The following is an 11,083-nucleotide window of genomic DNA, read 5'->3' on the forward strand; positions in this document are numbered from 1 at the left end:
TACATCAATAAAAGTGAACTTATTTGATGCAGGTAAAATATCATTAAAATGGTCCACCGCATTCAACTTGTTTTCCCTAATCCCAGCGGTGGAACAGTCCCAGATTGTGCAGCCATTGAATGAATTTGCATTGCTTTTTTCGAAGCCCGACCGACCTTAATATATGGGTTCGACGTCTGTGCATGGTTTTTGCTCATTTCATTGAAAATTGCTTATCATGAATGCATGGAAACATTCAGGTAATGGATCAGAGCAGCGTTGTTAAATAATCAGGAAAAGTAGACACCAATGCAAACACAGAGAGTAGAACAAGCACGTCCAGCGGCGCTAAGTGAAATGCTCAATAAGGGCCGACGTCCCGGGGTGGGCTTGAACCACCAACCTTTCGGTTAACAGCCGAACGCGCTAGCCAATTGCGCCACAGAGACGACCACGGCAAAGTCACGCAAGACACTGCAAACCAGTGTTTCAATGAATTCGAGTCTCAGGTCGTGTGAGCTGGAGAATCCTGCCAGTCATCAGCTTTTCCAGATCGACGCTGCGGGATGGTATCTGTTTATCTCTGCCATCTGGTGGTACAAATCAAAATTTCTCCCCAGCACTTTTTCCGTCAGTCGGAGAACCATTTCACAAGGGGACAATGTCAAAACGGTTGCGGCAATTCAACAATTGTACGAAGCACAAAACAGAGCTCATTTAACAATGTCACACTGTTCTGCTGCGGAAATCTTTCCCCTGACAGACAAACTCTCCAGGCCACAGTTCAACCCTATCCCACACCTTGCCCCTTCGCCTTTCCCTCTGCCTCTGCACTCGCTTTATACCTGTTCAATCTCTAACCTTTATCAAGTTGTGAAGAAAGGCTACCCACCAGAAAGTCTAACTCTGTTTGTCTTTCCAGATGTGCTGCCTGAGTTGCTGCGCATTTCCTGCATTTTCTCTTTTCATTTCAGATTTCCAGCATCCACCATTCGTTTGCTTTTGCACTCACAATGTTGACGGTTCGTCTCCAGGTAGCTACCGTTAGACCCGGTTTCCCAGGCAAAGAGGCTTCTATTGAGGATACTGCCACATGGCAAAAGGCCAATCTGCCCCCATGCCCTTTTAACCGACAGACTAAGCTTGGAATCTCCCACACCTGAGGGGCAGGTTCTGACACACAGTAAACTGCGACCTGGTAGGTGACTCAATCTGGGCTGGGTGGAGCATGACTTGATTGACAAGCCTCGTGCTGTATCAGAACTGGCCGGAGCCAGTGCTCCCCCTTTCGCTACTGGAATGGATATGTGCAGTCAGGATGGTGAACGTCTCTGGTTTTAAGATCTATCGTGCTCGACAGGTATTTTAAATGAACGGCGGGACTGAGTGAGATTGTGTGTGCGTGTCTGAACCGTGTTGTGGGACTGTGTAAGTTTGTGTATGTCTCTGAACCGTGCTGTGGGACCGTGTGAGTTTGTGTGTGGCTTTGCAGCGTGTTGTGGGACGCTGTGAGTTTCATGTGTCTCTGAACGGTGTTCGAGGACTGAGTGAGTTTGTCTGCGGGTTTCTGAACCGTTTTGTCGGACTGTGTGAGTTTGTGTGCTTGTTTCTGAACCGTGTTGTGGCATTGTGTGAGTTTATGCGTACTTTCTGCTTATTTATTGCTCTCTTACTTTGCTTTGACACATCGAAAAATGTATACACAACACAGATACACACAAATACATTGAGAAGTAACACACGCACACACAAACACACATTTATTCAGAATGAGCACACTGATACACCCATAATACTCAAGTGCACAATATTTATATATTTAGAACCTGATATATATTATCAAAATAAAAGGAGATTTACAACTGACACACTCACAATGCATCGCCCTCATAACATCAAGACTCTCAGTTTCGATAGAACCATCACAGCCACAGCCACAGACACACACACACACGCTTTATATTGCCATATGGTCCAGTTTGAAGTTTTAAGAAAAGTCTGTACAACAAAAATTGAAAGAGTTTTCACAAGTTGCCCGTCCTGTTGAGTATTTGCAGCGATTTCCCACTCTCACAGCAGTGATTCTGATTCACGATGTGTGGAATTGGATTTGAAAACTGAAGAAAATTCAGCGCTTGGTGCTCAGCTGTCACGAGCAATTCCACACCTGCTTTGATCAGCTGTTAGCAGTGGACTGGAACAATGTCAGCCAGGGACATTTAGTGTACATCAATAAAAGTGAACTTATTTGATGCAGGTAAAATATCATTAAAATGGTCCACCGCATTCAACTTGTTTTCCCTAATCCCAGCGGTGGAACAGTCCCAGATTGTGCAGACAATGAATGAATTTGCATTGCTTTTTTCGAAGCCCGACCGACCTTAATATATTTAGCATGCGTTCGACGTCTGTGCATGGTTTTTGCTCATTTCATTGAAAATTGCTTATCATGAATGCATGGAAACAGTCAGTTAATGGATCAGAGAAGCGTTGTTAAATAATCAGGAAAAGAAGACACCAATGCAAACACAGAGAGTAGAACAAGCACGTCCAGGGGCGCTAAGTGAAACGCTCAATAATGGCCGACGTCCCTGGGTGGGCTTGCACCACCAACGTTTCGGTTAACAGCCGAACGCGCGAGCCAATTGCGCCACAGAGACGACCACAGCAAAATCACGCAAGACACTGCAAACCAGTGTTTCAATGAAATCGAGTCTCAGGTCGTGTGAGCTGGAGAATCCTGCCTGTCATCAGCTTTTCCAGATCGACGCTGCGGGATGGTATCTGTTTATCTCTGCCATCTGGTGGTACAAATCAAAATTTCTCCCCAGCACTTTTTCCGTCAGTCGGAGAACCATTTCACAAGGGGACAATGTCAAAACGGTTGCGGCAATTCAACAATTGTACGAAGCACAAAACAGAGCTCATTTAACAATGTCACACTGTTCTGCTGCGGAAATCTTTCCCCTGACAGACAAACTCTCCAGGCCACAGTTCCACCCTATCCCACACCTTGCCCCTTCGCCTTGCCCTCTGCCTCTGCACTCGCTTTATACCTGTTCAATCTCTAACCTTTATCCAGTTGTGAAGATAGGCTACCCACCAGAAAGTCTAACACTGTTTGTCTTTCCAGATGTGCTGCCTGAGTTGCTGCGCATTTCCTGCATTTTCTCTTTTCATTTCAGATTTCCAGCATCCACCATTCGTTTGCTTTTGCACTCACAATGTTGACGGTTCGTCTCCAGGTAGCTACCGTTAGACCCGGTTTCCCAGGCAAAGAGGCTTTTATTGAGGATACTGCCACATGGCAAAAGGCCAATCTGCCCCCATGCCCTTTTAACCGACAGACTAAGCTTGGAATCTCCCACACCTGAGGGGCAGGTTCTGACACACAGTAAACTGCGACCTGGTAGGTGACTCAATCTTGGCTGGGTGGAGCATGACTTGATTGACAAGCCTCGTGCTATATCAGAACTGGCCGGAGCCAGTGCTCCCCCTTTCGCTCCTGGAATGGATATGTGCAGTCAGGATGGTGAACGTCTCTGGTTTTAAGATCTATCGTGCTCGACAGGTAATTTAAATGAACGGCGGGACTGAGTGAGATTGTGTGTGCGTGTCTGAACCGTTTTGTGGGACTGTGTAAGTTTGTGTATGTCTCTGAACCGTGCTGTGGGACCGTGTGAGTTTGTGTGTGGCTTTGCAGCGTGTTGTGGGACGCTGTGAGTTTAATGTGTCTCTGAACGGTGTTCTAGGACTGTGTGAGTTTGTGTGCGGGTTTCTGAACCGTTTTGTCGGACTGTGTGAGTTTGTGTGCGTGTTTCTGAACCGTGTTGTGGCATTGTGTGAGTTTATGTGTACTTTCTGCTTATTTATTGCTCTCTTACTTTGCTTTGACACATTGAAAAATGTATACACAACACAGATACACACAAATACATTGAGAAGTCACACACGCGCACACACACACACATTTATTCAGAATGAGCACACTGATACACCCATAATACTCAAGTGCACAATATTTATATATTTAGAACCTGATATATATTATCAAAATAAAAGGAGATTTACAACTGACACACTCACAATGCATCGCCCTCATAACATCAAGACTCACAGTTTCGATAGAACCATGACAGCCACAGCCACAGACACACACACACGCTTTATATTGCCATATGGTCCAGTTTGAAGTTTTAAGAAAAGTCTGTACAACAAAAATGGAAAGAGTTTTCACAAGTTGCCCCTCCTGTTGAGTATTTGCAGCGATTTCCCACTCTCACAGCAGTGATTCTGATTCACGATGTGTGGAATTGGATTTGAAAACTGATGAAAATTCAGCGCTTGGTGCTCAGCTGTCACGAGCAATTCCACACCTGCTTTGATCAGCTGTTAGCAATGGACTGGAACAATGTCAGCCAGGGACTTTTAGTGTACATCAATAAAAGTGAACTTATTTGATGCAGGTAAAATATCATTAAAATGGTCCACCGCATTCAACTTGTTTTCCCTAATCCCAGCGGTGGAACAGTCCCAGATTGTGCAGCCATTGAATGAATTTGCATTGCTTTTTTCGAAGCGCGACCGACCTTAATATATTTAGCATGGGTTCGACGTCTGTGCATGGTTTTTGCTCATTTCATTGAAAATTGCTTATCATGAATGCATGGAAACAGTCAGGTAATGGATCAGAGAAGCGTTGTTAAATAATCAGGAAAAGTAGACACCAATGCAAACACAGAGAGTAGAACAAGCACGTCCAGCGGCTCTAAGTGAAATGCTCAATAAGGGCCGACGTCCCTGGGTGGGCTTGAACCACCAACCTTTCGGTTAACAGCCGAACGCGCTAGCCAATTGCGCCACAGAGACGACCACGGCAAAATCACGCAAGACACTGCAAACCAGTGTTTCAATGAAATCGAGTCTCAGGTCGTGTGAGCTGGAGAATCCTGCCAGTCATCAGCTTTTCCAGATCGACGCTGCGGGATGGTATCTGTTTATCTCTGCCATCTGGTGGTACAAATCAAACTTTCTCCCCAGCACTTTTTCCGTCAGTCGGAGAACCATTTCACAAGGGGACAATGTCAAAACGGTTGCGGCAATTCAACAATTGTACGAAGCACAAAACAGAGCTCATTTAACAATGTCACACTGTTCTGCTGCGGAAATCTTTCCCCTGACAGACAAACTCTCCAGGCCACAGTTCAACCCTATCCCAGACCTTGCCCCTTCGCCTTTCCCTCTGCCTCTGCACTCGCTTTATACCTGTTCAATCTCTAACCTTTATCAAGTTGTGAAGAAAGGCTACCCACCAGAAAGTCTAACACTGTTTGTCTTTCCAGATGTGCTGCCTGAGTTGCTGCGCATTTCCTGCATTTTCTCTTTTCATTTCAGATTTCCAGCATCCACCATTCGTTTGCTTTTGCACTCACAATGTTGACGGTTCGTCTCCAGGTAGCTACCGTTAGACCCGGTTTCCCAGGCAAAGAGGCTTTTATTGAGGATACTGCCACATGGCAAAAGGCCAATCTGCCCCCATGCCCTTTTAACCGACAGACTAAGCTTGGAATCTCCCACACCTGAGGGGCAGGTTCTGACACACAGTAAACTGCGACCTGGTAGGTGACTCAATCTGGGCTGGGTGGAGCATGACTTGATTGACAAGCCTCGTGCTATATCAGAACTGGCCGGAGCCAGTGCTCCCCCTTTCGCTACTGGAATGGATATGTGCAGTCAGGATGGTGAACGTCTCTGGTTTTAAGATCTATCGTGCTCGACAGGTATTTTAAATGAACGGCGGGACTGAGTGAGATTGTGTGTGCGTGTCTGAACCGTGTTGTGGGACTGTGTAAGTTTGTGTATGTCTCTGAACCGTGCTGTGGGACCGTGTGAGTTTGTGTGTGGCTTTGCAGCGTGTTGTGGGACGCTGTGAGTTTCATGTGTCTCTGAACGGTGTTCGAGGACTGAGTGAGTTTGTCTGCGGGTTTCTGAACCGTTTTGTCGGACTGTGTGAGTTTGTGTGCTTGTTTCTGAACCGTGTTGTGGCATTGTGTGAGTTTATGCGTACTTTCTGCTTATTTATTGCTCTCTTACTTTGCTTTGACACATCGAAAAATGTATACACAACACAGATACACACAAATACATTGAGAAGTAACACACGCACACACAAACACACATTTATTCAGAATGAGCACACTGATACACCCATAATACTCAAGTGCACAATATTTATATATTTAGAACCTGATATATATTATCAAAATAAAAGGAGATTTACAACTGACACACTCACAATGCATCGCCCTCATAACATCAAGACTCTCAGTTTCGATAGAACCATCACAGCCACAGCCACAGACACACACACACACGCTTTATATTGCCATATGGTCCAGTTTGAAGTTTTAAGAAAAGTCTGTACAACAAAAATTGAAAGAGTTTTCACAAGTTGCCCGTCCTGTTGAGTATTTGCAGCGATTTCCCACTCTCACAGCAGTGATTCTGATTCACGATGTGTGGGATTGGATTTGAAAACTGAAGAAAATTCAGCGCTTGGTGCTCAGCTGTCACGAGCAATTCCACACCTGCTTTGATCAGCTGTTAGCAGTGGACTGGAACAATGTCAGCCAGGGACATTTAGTGTACATCAATAAAAGTGAACTTATTTGATGCAGGTAAAATATCATTAAAATGGTCCACCGCATTCAACTTGTTTTCCCTAATCCCAGCGGTGGAACAGTCCCAGATTGTGCAGACAATGAATGAATTTGCATTGCTTTTTTCGAAGCCCGACCGACCTTAATATATTTAGCATGCGTTCGACGTCTGTGCATGGTTTTTGCTCATTTCATTGAAAATTGCTTATCATGAATGCATGGAAACAGTCAGTTAATGGATCAGAGAAGCGTTGTTAAATAATCAGGAAAAGAAGAAACCAATGCAAACACAGAGAGTAGAACAAGCACGTCCAGGGGCGCTAAGTGAAACGCTCAATAATGGCCGACGTCCCTGGGTGGGCTTGCACCACCAACGTTTCGGTTAACAGCCGAACGCGCGAGCCAATTGCGCCACAGAGACGACCACAGCAAAATCACGCAAGACACTGCAAACCAGTGTTTCAATGAAATCGAGTCTCAGGTCGTGTGAGCTGGAGAATCCTGCCTGTCATCAGCTTTTCCAGATCGACGCTGCGGGATGGTATCTGTTTATCTCTGCCATCTGGTGGTACAAATCAAAATTTCTCCCCAGCACTTTTTCCGTCAGTCGGAGAACCATTTCACAAGGGGACAATGTCAAAACGGTTGCGGCAATTCAACAATTGTACGAAGCACAAAACAGAGCTCATTTAACAATGTCACACTGTTCTGCTGCGGAAATCTTTCCCCTGACAGACAAACTCTCCAGGCCACAGTTCCACCCTATCCCACACCTTGCCCCTTCGCCTTTCCCTCTGCCTCTGCACTCGCTTTATACCTGTTCAATCTCTAACCTTTATCCAGTTGTGAAGAAAGGCTACCCACCAGAAAGTCTAACACTGTTTGTCTTTCCAGATGTGCTGCCTGAGTTGCTGCGCATTTCCTGCATTTTCTCTTTTCATTTCAGATTTCCAGCATCCACCATTCGTTTGCTTTTGCACTCACAATGTTGACGGTTCGTCTCCAGGTAGCTACCGTTAGACCCGGTTTCCCAGGCAAAGAGGCTTTTATTGAGGATACTGCCACATGGCAAAAGGCCAATCTGCCCCCATGCCCTTTTAACCGACAGACTAAGCTTGGAATCTCCCACACCTGAGGGGCAGGTTCTGACACACAGTAAACTGCGACCTGGTAGGTGACTCAATCTTGGCTGGGTGGAGCATGACTTGATTGACAAGCCTCGTGCTATATCAGAACTGGCCGGAGCCAGTGCTCCCCCTTTCGCTCCTGGAATGGATATGTGCAGTCAGGATGGTGAACGTCTCTGGTTTTAAGATCTATCGTGCTCGACAGGTAATTTAAATGAACGGCGGGACTGAGTGAGATTGTGTGTGCGTGTCTGAACCGTTTTGTGGGACTGTGTAAGTTTGTGTATGTCTCTGAACCGTGCTGTGGGACCGTGTGAGTTTGTGTGTGGCTTTGCAGCGTGTTGTGGGACGCTGTGAGTTTAATGTGTCTCTGAACGGTGTTCGAGGACTGTGTGAGTTTGTCTGCGGGTTTCTGAACCGTTTTGTCGGACTGTGTGAGTTTGTGTGCGTGTTTCTGAACCGTGTTGTGGCATTGTGTGAGTTTATGTGTACTTTCTGCTTATTTATTGCTCTCTTACTTTGCTTTGACACATTGAAAAATGTATACACAACACAGATACACACAAATACATTGAGAAGTCACACACGCGCACACACACACACATTTATTCAGAATGAGCACACTGATACACCCATAATACTCAAGTGCACAATATTTATATATTTAGAACCTGATATATATTATCAAAATAAAAGGAGATTTACAACTGACACACTCACAATGCATCGCCCTCATAACATCAAGACTCACAGTTTCGATAGAACCATGACAGCCACAGCCACAGACACACACACACGCTTTATATTGCCATATGGTCCAGTTTGAAGTTTTAAGAAAAGTCTGTACAACAAAAATGGAAAGAGTTTTCACAAGTTGCCCCTCCTGTTGAGTATTTGCAGCGATTTCCCACTCTCACAGCAGTGATTCTGATTCACGATGTGTGGAATTGGATTTGAAAACTGATGAAAATTCAGCGCTTGGTGCTCAGCTGTCACGAGCAATTCCACACCTGCTTTGATCAGCTGTTAGCAATGGACTGGAACAATGTCAGCCAGGGACTTTTAGTGTACATCAATAAAAGTGAACTTATTTGATGCAGGTAAAATATCATTAAAATGGTCCACCGCATTCAACTTGTTTTCCCTCATCCCAGCGGTGGAACAGTCCCAGATTGTGCAGCCATTGAATGAATTTGCATTGCTTTTTTCGAAGCGCGACCGACCTTAATATATTTAGCATGGGTTCGACGTCTGTGCATGGTTTTTGCTCATTTCATTGAAAATTGCTTATCATGAATGCATGGAAACAGTCAGGTAATGGATCAGAGAAGCGTTGTTAAATAATCAGGAGAAGAAGACACCAATGCAAACAGAGAGTAGAACAAGCACGTTCAGGGACGCTAAGTGAGACGCTCAATACGGGCCGACGTCCCTGGATGGGTTTGAACCACCAACCTTTCGGTTAACAGCCGAACGCGCTAGCCAATTGCGCCACAGAAACAACCACAGCAAAATCACGCAAGACACTGCAAACCAGTGTTTCAATGAATTCGAGTCTCAGGTCGTGTGAGCTGGAGAATCCTGCCAGTCATCAGCTTTTCCAGATCGACGCTGCGGGATGGTATCTGTTTATCTCTGCCATCTGGTGGTACAAATCAAAATTTCTCCCCAGCACTTTTTCCGTCAGTCGGAGAACCATTTCACAAGGGGACAATGTCAAAACGGTTGCGGCAATTCAACAATTGTACGAAGCACAAAACAGAGCTCATTTAACAATGTCACACTGATCTGCTGCGGAAATCTTTCCCCTGACAGACAAACTGTCCAGGCCACAGTTCCACCCTATCCCACACCTTGCCCCTTCGCCTTTCCCTCTGCCTCTGCACTCGCTTTATACCTGTTCAATCTCTAACCTTTATCCAGTTGTGAAGAAAGGCTACCCACCAGAAAGTCTAACACTGTTTGTCTTTCCAGATGTGCTGCCTGAGTTGCTGCGCATTTCCTGCCTTTTCATTTCAGATTTCCAGCATCCACCATTCGTTTGCTTTTGCACTCACAATGTTGACGGTTCGTCTCCAGGTAGCTACCGTTAGACCCGGTTTCCCAGGCAAAGAGGCTTTTATTGAGGATACTGCCACATGGCAAAAGGCCAATCTGCCCCCATGCCCTTTTAACCGACAGACTAAGCTTGGAATCTCCCACACCTGAGGGGCAGGTTCTGACACACAGTAAACTGCGACCTGGTCGGTGACTCAATCTGGGCTGGGTGGAGCATGACTTGATTGACAAGCCTCGTGCTGTATCAGAACTGGCCGGAGCCAGTGCTCCCCCTTTCGCTACTGGAATGGATATGTGCAGTCAGGATGGTGAACGTCTCTGGTTTTAAGATCTATCGTGCTCGACAGGTATTTTAAATGAACGGCGGGACTGAGTGAGATTGTGTGTGCGTGTCTGAACCGTGTTGTGGGACTGTGTAAGTTTGTTTATGTCTCTGAACCGTGCTGTGGGACCGTGTGAGTTTGTGTGTGGCTTTGCAGCGTGTTGTGGGACGCTGTGAGTTTAATGTGTCTCTGAACGGTGTTCTAGGACTGTGTGAGTTTGTCTGCGGGTTTCTGAACCGTTTTGTCGGACTGTGTGAGTTTGTGTGCGTGTTTCTGAACCGTGTTGTGGCATTGTGTGAGTTTATGTGTACTTTCTGCTTATTTATTGCTCTCTTACTTTGCTTTGACACATAGAAAAATGTATACACAACACAGATACACACAAATACATTGAGAAGTAACACACGCACATATTTATTCAGAATGAGCACACTGATACACCCATAATACTCAAGTGCACAATATTTATATATTTAGAACCTGATATATGTTATCAAAATAAAAGGAGATTTACAACTGACACACTCACAATGCATCGCCCTCATAACATCAAGACTCACAGTTTCGATAGAACCATCACAGCCACAGACACACACACGCGCTTTATATTGCCATATGGTCCAGTTTGAAGTTTTAAGAAAAGTCTGTACAACAAAAATTGAAAGAGTTTTCACAAGTTGCCCGTCCTGTTGAGTATTTGCAGCGATTTCCCACTCTCAGAGCAGTGATTCTGAGTCACGATGTGTGGAATTGGATTTGAAAACTGAAGAAAATTCAGCGCTTGGTGCTCAGCTGTCACGAGTAATTCTTCACCTGCTTTGATCAGCTGTTAGCAGTGGACTGCAACAATGTCAGCCAGGGACTTTTAGTGTACATCAATAAAAGTGAACTTATTTGATGCAGGTCAAATATCATTAAAATGGTCCACCGCATTCAA

At 45.3% G+C, this 11,083-nt stretch overlaps 5 non-coding genes across 5 annotated transcripts; all 5 read right to left on the bottom strand.

Annotated features, from left to right (window-relative positions):
* Positions 1-354: 354 nt before the first annotated feature.
* trnan-guu (transfer RNA asparagine (anticodon GUU)) lies at positions 355-428 on the bottom strand. The gene has a single exon. It is a non-coding gene; the product is annotated as a tRNA-Asn (tRNA).
* A 2,137-nt stretch (positions 429-2,565) lies between these two features.
* trnan-guu (transfer RNA asparagine (anticodon GUU)) lies at positions 2,566-2,639 on the bottom strand. Its single transcript has one exon. It is a non-coding gene; the product is annotated as a tRNA-Asn (tRNA).
* A 2,135-nt stretch (positions 2,640-4,774) lies between these two features.
* Positions 4,775-4,848, bottom strand: trnan-guu (transfer RNA asparagine (anticodon GUU)). The gene has a single exon. It is a non-coding gene; the product is annotated as a tRNA-Asn (tRNA).
* Positions 4,849-6,985: 2,137 nt separating this feature from the next.
* Positions 6,986-7,059, bottom strand: trnan-guu (transfer RNA asparagine (anticodon GUU)). Its single transcript has one exon. It is a non-coding gene; the product is annotated as a tRNA-Asn (tRNA).
* A 2,133-nt stretch (positions 7,060-9,192) lies between these two features.
* Positions 9,193-9,266, bottom strand: trnan-guu (transfer RNA asparagine (anticodon GUU)). Its single transcript has one exon. It is a non-coding gene; the product is annotated as a tRNA-Asn (tRNA).
* Between the last annotated feature and the right edge of the window lie 1,817 nt (positions 9,267-11,083).

This window comes from Heterodontus francisci, chromosome 22, assembly GCF_036365525.1.
Source record: "Heterodontus francisci isolate sHetFra1 chromosome 22, sHetFra1.hap1, whole genome shotgun sequence".
NCBI classification, from domain to species: Eukaryota; Metazoa; Chordata; class Chondrichthyes; order Heterodontiformes; family Heterodontidae; genus Heterodontus; species Heterodontus francisci.